Source organism: Rhinoraja longicauda, chromosome 29, assembly GCF_053455715.1.
Source record: "Rhinoraja longicauda isolate Sanriku21f chromosome 29, sRhiLon1.1, whole genome shotgun sequence".
Lineage (NCBI taxonomy): Eukaryota > Metazoa > Chordata > Chondrichthyes > Rajiformes > Arhynchobatidae > Rhinoraja > Rhinoraja longicauda.
In genome coordinates, this window is record NC_135981.1 from 7,331,818 (window position 1) to 7,352,580 (window position 20,763).

At 43.3% G+C, this 20,763-nt stretch overlaps 1 protein-coding gene across 8 annotated transcripts in view; it reads right to left on the reverse strand.

Moving 5' to 3' along the window:
• The window catches only part of raraa (retinoic acid receptor, alpha a), a 524,616-nt gene that overhangs the window by 212,048 nt on the left and 291,805 nt on the right, over positions 1-20,763 (reverse strand). Inside the window, exon 1 of one of the 8 annotated variants that reach the window (XM_078424859.1) lies at positions 71-202. The exons of the other annotated variants lie outside the window; for them this stretch is intronic. The gene's annotated coding sequence lies outside the window, so the exon portion shown is untranslated. Of the gene's footprint in view, positions 1-70; positions 203-20,763 lie in introns of those variants that run through there. 8 annotated transcript variants of the gene reach the window in all.

The window sequence follows — 20,763 nt, forward strand, 5'->3', positions numbered from 1 at the left end:
CTATTAATAATATCAGACATGCCCCAACAGTTTAGGAATTATTTTCCAACAGCTTCTGGTATGTACTTACTGCAACAAAAGAATCCACAACTTGAGCCGAAGGAATATTTGAAATCTTATTCGTGAGCGTCACAGCAGTTGTCGTCGTTCAACTGGAGGCTTCTTCCATTTACAACAGCACGCAATCATTGCTCATTTCTCATGTGGACAGCTTGTGCGCGACGCCAGGCAGATTCGGCGAGCTTTGAATTCTTTTCTTTTCCAAGAATCTCTCCTTGCGTGGAAGGGGGAAATCTTAGGAGCCAGACGCCGCGGTTAAACGGCTACCTGCCGCAGCAGGCAGCAGTGTATTTCAAGGCAATAAGCCAGAAATGTCCCACAGCACGCAGGAGATGATAAGAGCTCATTTTGAAACAAATATCGCTGCTAAACTGACCGAGGCAGGAGTTTCTAATTACATCCATTACCAGGATGCATGGACACCGAGGGACAGCTACGAGGAACAATGCACTAACACTGTATCAGTTCCGATAGATTTTATATCGTAGGTTGAAAAATTGAACAGTGCGATCTGAAAGGGATCTATGAACCCTTCTAACTCAAGTGGACACATTTTAGCTCAGCACCAGCTTTCCCCGGCCGTTCCCCCCCAGCCAGGAAATTAAAATCCCTCTACCCCGTGTGTTCTGGATGAAATGCATTATTTCATTAGGACATCGTAGATCATTGTCATTGCTGTTGTAAAGGAAAAAAATGCACATGCCAAAATCCCTTCATGTTTGCCAATATGATCCTTAATTCATCATCTGAAGCTGCTCCCAGCATTTCCACCACCAGTTACAGATCTGCAGCCAACAATACTTCCACCGCCTCCAGTCACAATACAAGTCTGGAAGTCAAAATCTTACAAACTAATTGCATTGCTGAGTAGTTTTAGTTTAAGTGAACATGGTTAGACATCCATCAATACATCTTAACATTCACACACACACACACACACACACACACACACACACACACACACACACACACACACACACACACACACACACACACACACACACACACACACACATATATATACACACACAATATATCACGGCTATGCTGTACAGAATTCCATGCAGTTCTATAGAAAAACAAAACTAAAAGAGACAAAAGCCACACTCTTGGTGCCAAACGATACATTTTCTGAATTATCCTTCCGAAGAAACAAAAATCAATAACTTCATGTTTCTGTTGATTAAAGAGGTTAAGTCCGAACCCTTAATCAAATGTGACCTTTTTGAGTGGAGGAAGAGATTCATCAAACCCATCTGTTGCAACAACAAAGGGAATGAGATGTGACAAGCAGTGCAAAGTAACAGAGAAGATGAATGGCACGGACTGAAGAGACAAGAGACAATTGGAACTACAGACTCCTTTCATTAAAAGGAAAATTCTTAACCTTCTGAAACTAAATAGCTATTGGCATGTCCTTGAGCCAGTTACTGCAACTCCAGATACCAAAATAAAACCCCAATTTGTGAATTAAATGTTGACACCTGCAAATAACCTCTCACCCTTCGAGGATACCGCCACCAAAACTGAGCAGGTTTGGCATAACCAAAGAATACCACCAGTTAAAAACTTCATTAACCTGGAGCCATTTGTGGGCAAGGTAGTCCTGGTGACAAAGTTCAAGTAAACCATTTATTTTGTTGATCGCGTTCCAATAAAATGCAAACATCGTTCTGGAAGCTCCTCCACACTGCTTCCAAAGCAACTCGTAGACGAGATAATTATTACATCCAGTGCAGACCACCCCAGTCACAGACCCCACCCCCACCGCCTACACCCCACAACGACCCTTCTAACAGCACTAGAGACCCGGACAATTCCATCCATTATCTCATCTCAACGCTGGTACCAAATTGCTTTGCCTGCTAAGTCAAACATTTAACTGAACAATCACAGAATGCATTTTCAGCTAAATTTTCTTGTACAGCCAACAGGAGTGCTGGTGGATTCTTTGTTAATGGTTCTAAAACAGATCTCTGACTCAGATTTTTGTGTTTCATTTGTTTAGCTGTTTGTTTTTCGACATCTATTAATACAATAGAAGATCTTCCGCTCGACTATCCTTCGTCTGTAAACAAACAAAATGTCAATGTTGGCAATTTCACCAGTCGCTACCATGTACTTGTGGATTGCCAGAGCTCGTGGATTTGGGTAAATGCAATGGAATCAAACGCCTCAAATGTTTTGTGCTGTGTTCAGGGCTTTGTGTTACCTACAAATTACATTTGGATGTACAAAAATATCACTCTCAAAGATTGATGAGCAAATAACATGAATAAATCCATATTTTCAATGTTGCTTAGGTGCAAAGAATACAGACAGGAACCTTCTGCAGTAAAACTTGTAGGTCTTCATTGTAATCTATACCACTGATGTTCATTCCCTTGTACACTGCCTGAATTGATGTTACATCGCAATTGTCTCCTTTGGCCAGTGATACTCTGCAATGCACACAGCTTTTTTAAATACATTTGCATTTAATTTAAGTGAATTTCAAAGCACCTACACTCTCTACACAGGGTTGATCCTAAACTTCCTGTTGGCTACCACTAAACTGATCCTTTTGATGAGATGGGTTGCTGAATATTCACATTACTTAATACAGAGGAAATGCATAGTTGCTATTTTTTTACATGAAAAAGCAGCAGTGAAGTGTAACGCGAGTTGCTCAACTACCTAGCAGTCCGCCAATCCAAAGTCTGTTATGGTTGATTATTAAACGTTGCAGGCTCAATGATAATTCAGTGACCATGAAATAATTTAATTGTTGTGAATACCTATACGGTACTAGGCGCGATCTCTTTGTGCCAACCTCCAGAGATTAGCACAGTAAGTGGAGGGAGAGGTCGTGGAGGTGGGTGCTTGCAAGCAGGAGGTGGAAATATATGATCGAGGATGTGAAGCAAGAGAATAAGCTTTTACACAATGTGTAACATTAGATAGGCAGAAAACAGGAAATGCTCAGCATCACCTGAGAAATAAGAATATTTGGTGTTAGTCACAATACGGGTTCCTAGAAACTCCATCTTGATCAACCGCAGGTGTTATATTCAAATTTATTTTTAACAATGCTGCAATATTTATTGAAAAGCAGTAATATGAAGACCAGACTGCATGCTCTTTCATGCCTCTGGTTCATTCTAGTGCAATAGCAACAAAATATTGCCAAACCTGCTGGCATTTCTAATCCCTTTTCCATTCCCAAACCGACCTTTCTGTCCTGGGCATCCTCCATTGCCAGTGTGAGACCACACGCAAATTGGACGAGCTTGGGCAGCTTACAACCCAGCGGTCCGTTTAAACCACCTGAAACGTCACCCATTCCTTCTCATGAGGTCATAAGGAATAGGAGTAGAATTCGGCCCATCAAGTATACTCCGCCAATCAATCATGGTTGATCTATGTCTCCCTCCTAACCCCATTCTCCTACCTTCTTCCCATAACCTCTGACACCTGTACTAATCTCCCCATAACCTCTGACACCTTACTTCTCTCCAGAGATGCTGCCTCCAGAGATGCTGCCTGTCCCGCTGAGTGACTCCAGTATTTTGTGTCTATCTTCATTATGAACGTTGAAATCTCTAATTCTAAGTAACTTCTACTATCACCCCCCCCCCCCACCCCCCTCCCCTTCCACTCCCTTCCTCCATCTCAGTCGTTTAACCAGTTCCACAGTTCACCACATTGTATCTCTCTTGAGATCACACCTTCCCGAGTCAACAATGAGCTCATTAATTACACGTTGTCCTTGGTAGGACCAGGTTTTTATTTAAATACATAGCTGCGTGGTCGCATTTCCGACTTGCCAACGGTTCAGATTGCGAACAGTTCTCCAGAACGGAACCCTGGCATAACCTCTGCAGACCAAGGCGTCCAACTTTAAAAGCAGAAAGTTTACAAAGCTAATTGCGCGCTAATCCACATAGTGTTACAGTGAAAAGGGAGACGAAAACAGAGCACCCAGGGTCTGACGGTATCCACTCGCTTATAGATGGGATCAATGTCCTACAAATGATAACATTTTCTGCTTTTACCCCATTCTATATTTCTCATGATAAATGGTTTGGATTCATCAATGAAAAAGCCCTGGAAGAGAGGACGATAATTATCAGCGTTACAGTCCTGAAAACAGTTGTTTCTTGATGAAAAATCCGTTCATAAGGAAGCCCTTCAGCTGAGAGCTGACTTTGTATTTGTGTGCTTACACATATGATCGGTCTATTATGCGTGTGGTTGATAATGAACCTTATTTACCTCGATAAATACATTATTTATTTCAAATAATTAAATTTATTTATATCGCCGGAGATGGCAAAAATGCAATTCTAATGCAAGGAAATATATTGCCATCAAGTATACTTCAATGCAACCTGGAACTGAAGAATCTGAATATTTTCATAATTTGAATCAAGAGCCAATTTTTCTTTGAACACGGTAGTTTTCGCTATTTGCACGAATGTTGTAAAAAAACAAAATAAATCTGAACCAACGACTTGGCACATTCTGCTGAAATGCTCCACTAACTCCATTAAAACTTGGCACATTTCATTTTCACCTAATGTTGGCTGACGGACTAAATTGAAGCGTTCAAGACTGTCTATGCCTGGGCTTGTCAAAAAACAAGCTTCCAGCTTAAGTGTTTTGCAGTAAAACAGCTGAAATATTCTACCCAGCAACTCTGATCTTATAGAAAGACACTTCCTTGATCTACCATCGTCCAACCGCATCAAAGAAACGTCCCGTCTTTCCATTATCAGTGCAATGCCTAAACATGGGGAAGAACTCTGCTATACATTTACATATATTTTAAATTCCTTCTATCCAGAGATGCTGCCTGTACCCGCTGAGTTACTCCAGCAATGTGTCTATCTTCAGTGTAAACCAGCACCTGTAGATCCTTCCCACACATTCCTATACATAAGCACCATGTCTCACTCAAAGATAACACTGTTGACACTACAATACTCCCTCAGCTACGCAACGCAGTGTTAGCATCGATCATATGTTCAAATGTCTTGAATGAGGCACGACCACAATATTTGGACTGGCAGGGCGGAGGTCTACTTCAGTGCTAACGGGGACACTACATTATCTTTGTGCCCAAATGGTCTTCCTTTACATTAAACAGTAAACTTACACACCATGGAAGTCACTCCAAAGTCCCATCCTTAGCTAATGCATGGAAACTTTCAACAAGAGCTGTTGGCTACAAAGCCTTGGAACTTGGGAATGGTCCTGAATCAAAATGGCACCTATTCATTTCCTTCCACAGATTCAGCCTGGCCTGCTGAGGTCCTCTGGCACTTAGTTTTTTGTGTCTGATTATTGCTGGTAGTTGTTCTAAACTCGATGACCTAAATTCAATAGGCATTGTGGTGCTTTCAGTGACGCCCAGACTGAAGTTAACCCATTTCATTAAAGGTTAAGCTGCAGGCATTGCAGTGTAAAAAGGTCACCAATTTCCTGCCAACTGGTTTATTTCTGTGCACCATACCTCATTAACAACCAGTGCTGCTCATGCATGCCAGTGTCTGATATGTCCCCTCACCTTCTGCCATAGCACTATCAATTTTGTGCAAAACTGCTTTATTCATAAGTTGCCTCTAGGAACCAAAAGCTGTGGTATCGCTAAAGTTGCAGACTGTTCTGTAAGCTCATGCCAAATAAATGTTAATCAGAAACTAATTTCTTTCTATTGGCAGCGGGGTAAATATTTCTGCCATTAGCCATAAGCCAAAGATGGCTGACAAGACGGTGTACATACCACGCTGTTACTAATCTGACAGTGGATGCTTGCAATTTTCCCTTAACATAAAAATGCCCAAATCACATCACTAATTGCACAACATTTTAAGAGTAGGGATACATATTGAGACAAATACTGACTGCATGGAAGCTTAAGTTAGCAAAAGACGCACTTTGATCTACATGAACCTCCTGGCCTTCTGATGCGACACGTTTGCAAATGAATGCTGCTGTAGGGAATTATTCAGGGGTTATAAAATTAGGTGGAAGTAGAAGCCATTCATTCAAAACAAGAACCCGTCTTCAGATTGTCTATTCTAATGTACATTGAAAGAAGTAATCAGTTTGAAATTAAAAGGACAGCTTTGCACACAGACTGTCCACTCAAATGGCCATGAATTGCTCGTCGTAGCTTTTAAATTACCTGCTGTTATCTTTGATCTTAAGAGTATAAAAACTTAATGCCGTTCGAGTTTGGAAGAGTTCTAACAAGGTCTCCAAGAGAATGTCTGTTTTTTTGGACAATTAAAGACACGTTAACCATCTTCAATTTGACTTTACTATTACTTTATCTTGCACTATACTTTATTCTCTTTATCCTGTATCCGTACCCTGTGGACGACAGCTCAATTGCAATCATGCATAGTCTTTCCACTGACTGGATAGCACGCAACAAAAAGCTTTCACTGTACCTCGGTACGCGTGACAATAAACGAAACCAATTTCAGTCTCCGAGTGACTCGGTTCGAAAGTCACGACAGCAGCCCACTGGCAGTATTCAAGGCTCTGGAGTCGGTGCTGAGGGACACAGAAGCTTGGTGCAGTTAATCTCTCAGGCTCTCTGGGAAAGTACCATGGTTTCTTGTCCAGCCACCACTAGACACCGATGGGCTGGGCTAACATGTAAACAGCCTCTCAAACATTTCCCTGATGCAACGTTTGAGGATGACACATCAGTGAGGTTGCCACATTGCTGGTTAATATATTGAATTGCTTGGCAAAGCGAATGAAAATAATGCCGTGTCCCAACTGTATTGGTCCACTTGGGGCAGTACGGTGGCACAGCGGTAGAGTTGCTGCCTTACAGCGCCAGAGACCCAGGATCGATCCTCACTACAGGTGCTGTCTGTACGGTGTTTGTTCATTCTCCCTGTAGATCCGTGGGTTTTCTCCTAGGTTTCTTTCCATACTCCAAAGATGTTCAGGTTTGTAGGTTAATTGGCTTCGGTATAATTTTAAAATGTCCCCTGTGTGTAGGATAATGCCAGTGCACAGGGCGATCACTGGTCGGCGTGGACTCAGTGGGCCGAGGGGCCCGTTTCCGCGCTGTATCTCTAAAGTCATATTTTATGAATAAAGTATAATTTTGGAAAAACGTCTGAAGAAGGATCCCAACCTGAAATCTCAGCCATCCATTTTTCCTGAGATGCTGCCTGACCCGCTGCGTTACTCCAGCACTTTGTGTGTCTTTGGTATAAACCAGCATCTGCAGTTCCTTGTTTCTCCAACATGATCTTATTGAAAGGTGTGCATTGATGAGGAGGTTGTATGGTAAATTCCTGCTCCGATATCTTCCTATGACATTCACATTGTTTTATACAGTGCCTTCAGATTTACCTGAGATCACAGACGGGACTCCCGAAAAATGTCTTATCCAAAAAGATACAATGCATATTAAAAATCCTTCTTAATAAAATGCTTGGAAAATCATCTTTTGTTTCACTGCAGATGGGGGTGGGGACACAAGGGGAAACCATGAGAGCTATCTACAATTTCCTTCATCATATTATTGTGCGTTTGGGCAAGATTATCATCATTTTGAAGAACTGATTCACTCGAATCTAAACAATGCTGACCCAAGCCATCAGTAACATCTTTCATTTATATAGCACCCTTAGCAATGACCTAAATAGCAAATCTAAAGCAGCGCAAATATTTCACCTATTACAAACGTCCCCGCGGGATACTGCTACCCATTGCATTAAAGACAAATCATTCATAAAGTGTCCAGATGTAAATGTACAAATACTTCCCAACTGAAAAATTATGCTGTGGCATCATTGTTTCAGTAACTGCCTTAAGCCATGCAGTTCTAATAATATTTCCCGTATTTGTCAACTTTGCTCCAAAGTGGGGTGGGGGGGGGGGGGGGGGGGTTGTCAGGGAGTGGGAAGATGTGGTTTGCTGAACCCATTATCCATTCCATATTCAACCCAGCCAGGAAAAGCACATTCAGCGTTGAGAATGTTTTAATTGCATATTACACTTCATTTATCTAGCTTCTGAGGCCCCTTCCACTCTTGCAACCGGCTGCTTGCTCATTACTGCTTGTTATGTACCGAGGTATATTGCCTATATGATTTTCCCCTCTCGAGTCTGGAGTATGTCATCCATCTGATAAGACATCTTGGCAAGGCGTACCCTGGAGCTACTTGACTCGATCACAGAATATTGCAAATCCAGCCTTGTTTTTTAAAGACTTCCAAATGTGCTTTCTTTATACCTCCCTCCATCATTGTCAGTTTTCAAATACAGCAACATAATGAAACTCTTCGGCCGCAGCCCTGAGCCCTGTTTACATGCTGAGGTTTAATTTGGGATGGAAGCTGGATTAACCTCTTCCCGTCTTTGAGATCACCCAAGATACGTTTGACTCAGATGCTCATTTGCAGACTGTTTCACAGTTCCAATATCTACAATGTTTCTCGGCCCAGTTTTGTAGACCACAGAGCAACTTCTCACCACACAATTGTGGTCAAATGAACAGGGGAAAACCTGAGCATTAAATGATACATAAAACTGTCTTGTAATTTGAAGTCCTTAATGTAGAGCATTAGTGTACTCCAACCAGAGCAGCCCAATGCTATTTTTATAATTCCAACCTGCACTGCAAAATCAAACTACCAACCTAGTGATCTTTCATCCCCCTGACGTTCCCCACAGGCAGGGTTGCCAACTGTTTGGTATTAGCCGGGACATCCCATATTTTGGGCTAAATTGGTTTGTCCCGTACAGGGGTAGACACAAAATGCTGGAGTAACTCAGCGGGTCAGGCAGCATCTCAGGAGAGGAGGAATGGGAGACCCTTCAGTCTGAAAACCTGAAACGTCACCCATTCCTTCTCTCCCGAGATGCTGCCTGACCAGCTGAGTTACTCCAGCATTTTGTGTCCACCTTTGATTTAAACCAGCATCTGCAGTTTTTTTTCCCCACACATCTTGTCCCGTATGGGACCGCCCTTGTCCCGTATTAGGCCCGGGCGGCCCTGTACACAGGTCTTCTGAAATAGAACGCATAATCATATGAACGAGTAACAGGATGAAGCCACTCATCTCTTTGAGTCTGTTCCACCATTTAGTAAGATCACGGACCATCTGACCATCTGTCACGGGTTATCCAATCCCTGCATTCCCATTTACCCACAGTGAGCTTGCATCCCTTTGCTTAATCAAGAACCTATCAACCTCTCTCTTAAGATCCCGCTTCTGTCTCTCTTTAGGAAAATCGTTCCAAAGACTCGTGGCCCTCTGAGAGAAAAGTAACAAGGTAAAGCTATGGGGAATTAACCAGAACAAGATGGATTCCAAAGCAGGTCCCAATCTGCCAGGTACTGCTGTATAGGAAGGAACTACTGATGCTGGTTTACAGCGAAGAGAGACACAATATGCTGGAGCAACTCTGCGGGCCAGGCAGCATCCCTGGAGAAAAGGAATAAGTGATGTTTCGGGGCGAGACCCTGCTTCAGACCCGAACGGCATCTATTCCTTCTCTCCTGAACCGCTGAGTTACTCCAGCATTTTGTGTCTATCTTCAGTGCAAACCAGTAGCTGCAGTTGTTTCCTACACAATGCTGCGTGAATATTGCACGCTGCTGGATGGAAGCATGTGCGCACTAACTTGTGTGACCACTGGCACATCACACACAAAGGAATCGAAGCACATTTCGGCCTTTGATTTTCTACTTAGACTTAAAATATGGCCCTCCGCGCACAAAAGAAAATTGAGCAGGGTCGAAACATATACTGTGTTTTTTTCTTTTTATTGCTCCCAATGGGCCTTCAGTCCCAACTGGAGAACATTACCAAATCCCCCGTTCTTCGAATCCAAGACAGTTTGGGACTCGAGAGTTTTCAGCTCCATTACATTGATCAGGATTTTGACTTTGATTACAATTGACATTGAAAATACTTCCCCAGGGATCATTGCAGCGCGGAATTCCACCCTCCCAACATTAATTCCAGGCTGACACAGGGGATCTGAGGTATTCAGCAACACAGATGTCATCAAACAGGCTGGGCCGAGTTAGTCAATTCTCAGTTTACTGAGCACGAAATAAATATCAGGACACGGAGACTGAAAGAATGCAACATCTAGAATTATTTTAGATTCCTTTAAATTAGGAAATAGTTACGCTGAGGTAATTAGACTCCACAAATAAAATAATTTTCTAAGGGCCAGAGTAGTGGTCAGAAGTAATTAAGACTAGGCACGATTCGCCGAACATGCCACTGTTGTTCTCAATAGCTTTAGAGCCGAGGTCCATGTTCTTGAAGTTACTGCAGCAAAGCCATTGGGCAGAATTGTTTCCGCTGATGCACCAGGTTGTTAACTGCTAACCTAACAGCAGTATTGTTTATAGACACAAAATGCTGGAGAGAAGGAATGGGTGACTTTTCGGGTCGAGACCCTTCTTCAGACTGAAGTCTGTCCCGCTGAGTAACTCTAGCGTTTTGTAGTTTTGTATCCATCTTCGGTTTAAACCAGCATCTGCAGTCCCTTCCTACAGCAGTAGTGTTTAGTTTGTTACGTGCACTTGCAACGTGTTCCGAGGTACAGAAGCTTTTGTTGCGTGCTAGCCAGCCAGTGGAAGGACGACATGATTACAATTGATCATGTGCGCAGTGTGCAGATGCACAATACAGGGAACAATATTGTACTGGGATCTGGGATTAAATGCTAGGACGGCATAATGGCGCAGCTGGTAGAGCTGCTGCCCCACAGCAGCAGAGACCTGGGTTCCATCCTGACCTTGGGCGCTCTCTGTGCGGAGTCAATAGACAATAGACAATAGGTGCAGGAGTAGGCCATTCAGCCCTTCGAGCCAGCACCGCTATTCAATACGATCATGGCTGATCACTCCCAATCAGTACCCCGTTCCTGCCTTCTCCCCATACCCCCTCACTCCGCTATCCTTAAGAGCTCTATCCAGCTCTCTCTTGAAAGCATCCAACGAACTGGCCTCCACTGCCTTCTGAGGCAGAGAATTCCTCACCTTCACCACTCTCTGACTGAAAAAGTTCTTCCTCATCTCCGTTCTAAATGGCCTACCCCTTATTCTTAAACTGTGGCCCCTTGTTCTGGACTCCCCTAACATTGGGAACATGTTTCCTGCCTCTAATGTGTCCAATCCCCTAATTATCTTATATGTTTCAATAAGATCCCCCCTCATCCTTCTAAATTCCAGTCTATACAAGCCTAATTGCTCCAGCCTTTCAACATACGACAGTCCCGCCATTCCGGGAATTAACCTAGTGAACCTACGCTGCACGCCCTCAATAGCAAGAATATCCTTCCTCAAATTTGGAGACCAAAACTGCATACAGTAATCCAGGTGCGGTCTCACCAGGGCCCGGTACAACTGTAGAAGGACCTCTTTGCTCCTATACTCAACTCCTCTTGTTATGAAGGCCAACATTCCATTGGCTTTCTTCACTGCCTGCTTTACCTGCATGCTTCCTTTCAGTGACTGATGCACTAGGACACCCAGATCTCGTTGAACATCCCCTCTTCCTAACTTGACACCATTCAGATAATAATCTGCCTTTCTATTCTTACTTCCAAAGTGAATAACCTCACACTTATCTACATTAAACTGCATCTGCCATGTATCCGCCCACTCACACAACCTGTCCAAGTCACCCTGCAGCCTTATTGCATCTTCCTCACAATTCACACTACCCCCCAGCTTAGTATCATCTGCAAATTTGCTAATGGTACTTTTAATCCCTTCGTCTAAGTCATTAATGTATATCGTAAATGGCTGGGGTCCCAGCACCGAACCTTGCGGTACCCCACTGGTCACTGCCTGCCATTCCGAAAGGGACCCATTTATCCCCACTCTTTGCTTTCTGTCTGTCAACCAATTTTCTATCCATGTCATTACCCTACCCCCAATACCATAGTCAGCACAGTGGGTTTCCTCCGGTTTTTCTGCTTTCCTACTACATCCCAAAGACATGCAGGTCTGTAGGTTCATTGGCCTCTGTAAATCGTCCCGAATGCGTAAGGGCTGGATAAGAAAGTAGAATATAGAATTTGTGCAAATGGGCGATCAATGGTAGGCATGGACTCGACGGGCCGAAGGGCTCGTTTCCATGCTGTAGCTTTAAAATTAAAATCCAAAAACGAAACTAAATGCACATCAATTGCTTAACATTGACAAGAGAGATTTCCATTGCTGAACTCCACAACATAGATTGTCAGATTTTGCATTTGCAATGAAGGCAAAACACCATTGTGAAACTGACTGCAGCTTCTGGGCTCCACTAAGTTACTTCTGCCCTGGTTGCTGAAGTTCTTGTTAATTCATTGATTTCAGAAAGGGTTCCATCTGCAAGGGAAAGGCTCCGAGCAACATCTGGCCCTCTGTATTAGAGTACCCCTGTGTAGATTTTAGACGCTGCGGTCAGCTTTACCATGGTGAGTGCCCACAGTTTTACTTTCATTATAAATGCTAAATCTAAGACAAACTATGGAGGGTGGGAAGAGGGGGAGATGGTCAGCAAAGGAAGTATCTCTAAAGATGCACACAAAATGCTAGAGTAACTCAGCAGGACATGCAGCATCTATGGAGAGAAGGAATGGGTGACTTTTCAGGTCGAAACCCTTCTTCTCGAACCGAAAAGTCACCCATTCCTTCTCTCCAGAGATGCTGCCTGTCTCGCTGAGTTACTCCAACATTTTGTGTCTATCTTGAGTGTAAACCAGCATCTGCGGTTCCTTCCCACACAAGGAAGTGTCTCTTGTCAATGAGAAGCTGTCGAAACACATTTAATGTGCAGGAAGGAACTGCAGTTGCTGGGTTAAACCAAAGTTACAGACTCTAAAAAGCTGGAGTAACTCAGCGGGACAGGCAGGTTCTCGGGAGAAACGTTTTGGGTCGAGACCCTTCCTCAGACACATTTAATGCACGGCCCTAATACAGTATTGCTATTGGGCTGGCACATCAGCCGAAACAATAGTCAAAGACACCTTGAGGGCACGTGCTTAGAGTCGCAGATCCGTTGATTCCCAGGCAAATGGAGCAATTTCCGAGCTTTTATTTTCGGCGAGAACATGCTCAGAGCCTTCATCTTCTTGGATAGACACCAGATTCCTTCCCCTATTATTGACAAATGGAAAGCACCATCTATCACCGGTCGCATTATTCTCGGCAGCCAATGCCCGAGGTGAAGGCAGCAGGTGGGGAGGGGGGGCATTGCCCAGACAATCCTGACATTTAACTTATTAAGAAAGAAAAATTGATTTTATAAATCTCTGAAAATATCTATGAATAAATCATGGTTACGTTGACTGATACACATAAAATAAAATCACAGTGTGGTTCCCAAAGCAGGCTGAAGCCCCTAAATATTTGAAGGAGGTTTGGTTTCCCTATATGCGTTTGTGACTTCAACTGCGGGTATAATTGTCCCCCGATAGTTTCAGTGAGAGAACACCGTGGTGACTGATTAAATTTAAAACTGGGAAACTGCTTCTTTAAAATTAAATAAAACTAAAATCGGCTTTGCTCTTTCCAATTTCTTTCTTCTTTAAAAAGTGAAGTCAGCTCCTGCATCCGAAAGATCACCTTGAGTGAAATCAGCTGCTCTTTCGTACACAAGGGATTGGGCCTGGGAGACTGAAGAAGGGTCTCGACCCAAAACGTCACCCATTCCTTCTCTCCAGAGATGCTGCCTGTCCCGCTGAGTTACTCCAGCATTTTATGTCCATCTCCGGTTTAAACCAGCATCTGCAGTTCCTTCCTACACAGTTTATAATTTATGTTGCATAATACAAGTGACGGGTTTTATTTGAACTAAATTTTCTGTTCACTGTTTATCTTCTAGGATGCTGCCAAATTCAGAAAAAAAAACCTCCTGGGTACCCAAGATAAACCAGCTTCTATTTGTCAAGCAAATACAATTTAAAATACAATTCAGGGCATGCTTCACAAAGCTGCTAAAAAAAAGCCCCAGGACTAGTATTGGGGGCTGTGACTGACTTCAAAAAGCCAAATGAGCAAGAGGAAAATTCACAGGGTGTCAAGGGGCAGAAGGCAGGAGAGTAGGGTTGAGAGGGATCAGCCATAATTGCACGGCAGATTAGACCCGATGGGTCTGCCCCCATGACTCTTGAGCCTCTCCCAACTGCATTTTGATAACAAAAAGTTATCCTGGAAACATATATTCATGAATTCTGAGCAAAGGTGACAGCAGTATTGGACACTCTCTATCAATGCTTACAGAGACAGTACATTACAACAAAAAATGTAAACAGATAATGTGTCTATAACACTAAATTGTCCAAATACTCTTGTGCCATTGAAAAAAAGAAACTGAATGTTTCTATAACATGTCTCAGTAGCAGTTGAATTTTTGAAACTTGCCGAGGGCAAAAAATGCTGGAAAGAAAACAAATTCAAGAAATTCAAACTGTCCAAATTTAAATTGTTCAGCAGGCAGAAGGGAGATGATTGAAGATTGACTTCAGATCACTTTCTGAAGGGCTAATCTAAACTTGGTATCAGGACAGGAATTACTGATAGTTGTCTATGCGGAGCTTGCTAAATGTTATTTCACAAGAAGGGGTACCATCAGCCATGAATATCCCCCTCCTGATCACTATCGCTTGGTCACAATCGCACTGATTGAGAAAGTCAGAAAAATACAAGATGGTGCTTGGATCGGAAATATGCTTCCCCAATCCAACGAATTTCCACCTGCATAGTATCCTGGAGGGCTGTTCAGAAGTAGCACCCTCGTAAGGGGTGGCATGGTGGCGCAGCGGTAGAGTTGCTGCCTTACGGCGCCAGAGACCCGGGTTCGATCCTGACCACGGGTGCTGCCTATATATGGAGTTTGTACATTCTCCCTGTGACCCCGTGGGTTTTCTCCGGGTGCTTACTCCGATGCTTGGAGTATTCCCTCCCACACTCTAAAGACGTACAGGTTTGTAGGTTCATTGGCTTCGATAAAAAAAATGTAAATTGTCCCTCGTGTGTAGGATAGTGCTAATGTACGAGGTGATTGCTGGTTGGCACGGACTCAGTGGGCCAAAGGGCCTGCTTCTGCGCTGTATCTTTAAAACTAAATCTAAAACTAAATGTTACAAAATAAAGCAGGGAAATCATCTTCCTGATACAAATCAGAAAGGAGGATTTGCTTTCCCAGCTCCAAGCTGCATCCTTTTAGGGCCGACCCCAAGTTCTAACTAGAATGCCCACGAGATCAAGCATTGCCAACAAGGCACGTCAGCAATGAGAATATTCCTTTCAGGCAGCGATGAGTACACAAATCCAGAAAAAGTGCGGTTTATTTTAGTTGGTGAATTTACACAGGTATATTTGTGCTTTGGACTGACACCACCCTACATTCACGCTGAGACAATAATCACGCTACAGAAGAGGGTTTAACCTTTTCATTTCTATTTATTCAATCTCTCTCTGAACAATATTAAACACTCGTTATCCTGGCTGCTTTCTCAAACTTGCCTTAGCCAGTTAATCGATTTGAAAACTCTCCAATTCTTGCGACAATTGAAACTTAACAAACAATGGTATCAAGCCTCCCATTTTAGAATTGTTAATATGTTGTTGTGATTTATTGAATGTCTCGGACTTGGATTTGAATTGTGTGTCGATGGGACGAGTGGATCGCATGGTCAGTGCCAGTACCTCACGTCTTAGACTTGCAAACCACACAAATTCAAACCTTCCTTTATCCCCGCATGTTCTTGCACATATCATAGCTTCTTAAGTTTATTCACATCTTTCGTTAACTCCTTGTCTAAATTCATTGAATCTGGTTTAAGGCCTGACCTTGGTACTGAAATAGGTCTCACCGATCACTAATGCCATCCTATGTGATTGTGACTGCGTTCTGTTCCCTTTCTCTTTTTGCATGGCCTGTTGTACTTATGTATGGTTTGATTGCAATCATTTCTGCCGTGATATACCTGGGTAGCAAGCAAAATATAATCTTTCAATGTATCTACGCGCACATGAAAAAGGATGGGTGATGTTTCAGGATGGGACTGGTCTGAAGAAGGGTCCCGACCCAAAACATCCCTCATTCTTTTTCTCCAGAGATGCTGTCTGACTCACTGAGTTACTCCAGCACGTCGTGTCTATCTTATGTCTTTTCTTTAGTGACGTTTAATGTTTACTAATTAAGATTTTTAAAACTATGTTTTGGCTAGGTTTAGGTGTTTAACGTTCCAAGTACTCTGATTTCTGGATGCCTCGGGACACGGTCAGCCTGCATCTGAGGGCAGAACTTCTGGTTTACTGCAGGAAGGCACTGGGCTGTGGCTATGAGGAACCACTTCACAGGTCAAGTTGCCAAAGCAGCTAAAAACATGCAAACAGAGCAGCAAGCACAAGCTGCTCACCACTCCTGGATAGAGTGGATGTGGGGAGAATGTTTCCACTAGGACCAGAGGTCATGGTCTCAGAATTAAAGGACGTTCCTTTAAGAAGGAGATGAGGAGGAATTTCTTTAATCAGAAGGCGGTGAATCTATAGAATCCATTGCCACTGAAGGCTGTAGAGGCCAAGTCAATGGATATTTTTAAGGCAGAGATAGATACATTCTTGATTAGTACAGGTGTCAGGGGTTATGAGGAGAAACCAGGAGAATGGGGTTAGGAGAGAGGGAGAGATAGATCAGCCATGATTGAATGGCAGAGTAGACTTGATGGGCCAAAGGGCCTCATTCTGCTCCTGTCACTTATGAACACTCACTGAGGTTAACTATGGTAACCTCCTGTTGGTTGAATCTGCCCTGTAGACCTGAGAACCTGCAGACCTCCCTTCACTGCTTTATACAAATGATATATCTGTAGTCTCTAATGCAATAAAACAAGTCTGCAACTATACACCAAGTCTCCCTTTTTTAATAATGTTACCGTTTTTTCTCGTTACAAACTAAAATAAAATACAGCCATCATGCTATTTATTGTTTATCTTTAATGACATATTAATTTATAACAAGACAATGTATGGCTTTAAGCAGACAGTAATAGGTATTATACTCTGAACTCTTCCGATGGATTACTACCTTTTAATTCATTTAAAGATATCCACTACCTTCAATGTAATTATCCTGAGGATCTTATTAAATCTCATTCAATAAGATGCTGTCTGGATGTGAAATTTGTCTGAACATTGATGAAGGTGGGGCAGTGGATATTGTCAGCATGGGCTTTAGTCAGACATCTGACAAGATATCTTACACAGAGAATGGCAGGTGGCTGGAACAGGTTGCCAGGGATCGGCAGATATGACAGAGGCATTGACAATAGACAATAGGCAATAGGTGCAGGAGTAGGCCATTCAGCCCTTCGAGCCAGCACCGCCATTCAATGCGATCATGGCTGATCACTCTCAATCAGTACCCCGTTCCTGCCTTCTCCCCATACCCCCTCACTCCGCTATCCTTAAGAGCTCTATCCAGCTCTCTCTTGAAAGCATCCAACGAACTGGCCTCCACTGCCTTCTGAGGCAGAGAATTCCACACCTTCACCACTCTCTGACTGAAAAAGTTCTTCCTCATCTCCGTTCTAAATGGCCTACCCCTTATTCTTAAACTGTGGCCCCTTGTTCAGGACTCCCCCAACATTGGGAACATGTTTCCTGCCTCTAATGTGTCCAATCCCCTAATTATCTTATATGTTTCAATAAGATCCCCCCTCATCCTTCTAAATTCCAGTGTATACAAGCCTAATTGCTCCAGCCTTACAACATACGACAGTCCCGCCATTCCGGGAATTAACCTAGTGAACCTACACTGCACGCCCTCAATAGCAAGAATATCCTTCCTCAAATTTGGAGACCAAAACTGCACACAGTACTCCAGGTGCGGTGTGCATTGAAGAGGCTTTTGGATAGGCATATGAACACCAGGTCAGGCAGCATCCCTGGATCATATGCAGGCAAAGGAGATTCGTTTAACTTGGCATCATGTTTGGCACAGACATCAAATGGCCTGTTCCTATGCAGTTCTGTTCTACTCAAATTAAATCTTTTGGGGGATGTGGAGTGAATGCTAAGTTTGATCGCACCTGAACACTCGCAAAGACTTGTATTTCCTTAAGATAGACACAAAGTCCCGACCCTAAAGGTCACCTATCCTTTATGAAGAGATGCTGCCTGGCCTGCTGAGTTACTCCAGCACTTTGTGTCGATCTTTGGTCTAAACCAGCATCTGCAGTTCTGTGTTTCTCCTTGTATTGTCTTTCTGTTATAGGACTTACTTGTTTGTTGGGAATTTCTGCTGAAGGTGGTAATGCAGGGTGACTAATTACGCTGGGCAAACCTGAATATTATATTGCTTAAGTTGTTGGCACTGCATTCACCTAAATGTGTAAAGTATTCCTTCAGAGTACTTGCTCCTTGCAGATGCTGGAAAAACATTGGAGAATCATTTGGCAAACATTTTGCTGCAGAATATTCTATCTCTGAGTAAAACACAAGTGCTGGAGGAACTCGGAAGATAGACACAAAATGTTGGAGTAACTCAGTAGGACAGGCAGCATCTCTGGAGAGAAGGAATGGTGACAATTCGGGTCGAGACCCTTCTTCAGACTGATGTCAGGGGGGAGGGAGATACATAGATAAGGAAGTGTATGGTGTGAAAATGGGACAAAGGGAATGGAGATCAAGGCAAATGTATAACAGATCATTGTTAGCTGAGAGAAGGTATCAACAAAGCAAACAGAGATAAAATGTAGTCAGAGACAGTAAGACTGGTGGGAGAACTGGGAAGGGGAGGGATGGAGAGAGAAGGAAAGCAAGGGTTACTTGAAGTTAGAGAAGTCAATGTTCACACCGCTGGGGTGTAAGCTGCCCAAGCAAAATATGAGGTGCTGTTCCTCCAATTTGCGCTGAGCCTCATTCTGACAATGGAGGAGGCCCAGGACAGAAAGGTCAGTGTGGGAATGGGAAGGGGAGTTAAAGTGTTAGAACTCAGTGGGTCAGGCAGCTTCTAGGGAGAAAGTGGACATGCAACATTTTGCGTCGGGACCCTTCTTCAGAAAGGACGCCGGTCCATTCCCTATCTAGATGCTGCCTGACCTGCTGAGTTCCTCTTGCACTTTGTGCTTTGCTCAAGATTCCAGCATCTGCAGTTCCTTGTGCCTCCATAATCTGTCCCAGACTTGTCTTTATGACTGAATTATTGAAAGCTACATCTTTCCACTGCAGCTTTCACAAGCTCAGACCTTCCCAAAACAATGGACTATCAATTAAGTACTTGAGAAAGACTGTAGACACAAGGAACTGCAGATGCTGGTTTACAAGAAAGACACGAAGCGCTGGAGTAACTCAGTGGGTCAGTGAAAGAAGGGTCTCGACCTGAAACGTCACCTATTCCTTTTCTCCAGAGATGCTGCCTGATCCGCTGAATTACTCCACCTTTTTGTGTCTATATTTAGTGTTTTGCCAAATGCCTATTTTAATAGCAGTGGAGCAACATCGCATTATTGCCAAGAAATATCTGATATGGGTCAAAGACACTAACAATTTCAACTGCCTTGGTCCAACCCCCCCCCAACATAAATTGTTTAGGAATGAACTGCAGATGCTGGTGCAAACCGAAGAGAGACACAAAAAGCTGGAGTAACTCAGCGGGACAGGCAGCATCTCTGGAGAGAAGGAATGGGTGACGTTTTGGGTCAAGACCCTTCTCACCAATTAATTGGCAGGCTTTGTCCTGCTCCCACTTCGCTTCCAGGTTTCTCAAACCGCCCCCCCCCCCCCCCCCCCCCACCCCAACATAATCCATCTGAAGAAGGGTCCAGAGATGCTGCCTGACCCATCGAGTTACTCCAGCACTAAATGCTTTTTTGAGAAAGATTGTGATGTAGGAAACAAGGTGACCAACTTCTGCACAACATGGTACCACAAGTGGCAATGCAACGTAACCAGTGAAGTGAGATTATTCTGATAATTCTGCAAACCAGCGAGTTTGCAACCTTGACCAACGCTAGACTAAAATGCTCCGTTTGCAAATTAAAGAGTGGAACACGGGTTTTCCAAGCACGTGACTGTACAAACACACTGCAACAATCAGGCTGGTGCTGTGGACATTAGCCATGCGGGGTGAATCTCGGACAAGCCCACCACACTGGCAACCACTTGTACATTTCTCCGACAAGTCAATAAAAATAACTTCCCATTGTCTGGTTACAGAGAGGGTTTGGTGGGTCATTGGGAATATGTTCAAGGCTTGCTGCCAGTTCTGCAGTTGGTAAGAGGATAAAATGGCTGCAGGTAACTGAGAATAAATGAACTGGGGGGAAAAAAAACAAATCCAGACCTTCAACCATGCATGAATATAAATAATGCCTAAATACTTCAAGATCATCAATAACCTTCTTTTAAGTGTAAATTTGGGCTGAAATCTGTCAACAATGCGTTCAGGAATGTAATCAGGAGATTGCCTGCACACACATTCCCTCGTAGACCTGTTATTATCTCAAATATAACTCTCTCAAGATAATAGCCCTTGCGCACAAACGGAACATATTTATAAACTTTGAATTCTACCTTCCGCTTGCAGCGGCATAATTAATTCAGGCAGGGGTGGAATAAGATGCCAAAGCAACACACAAGCACAGGACATGAGGATCAACTTGGCAATTTTCTTTCCTTTTCTTTAGAAAGTTCTGAATCTTAGCGCACCACACTCGCAAGAGGCA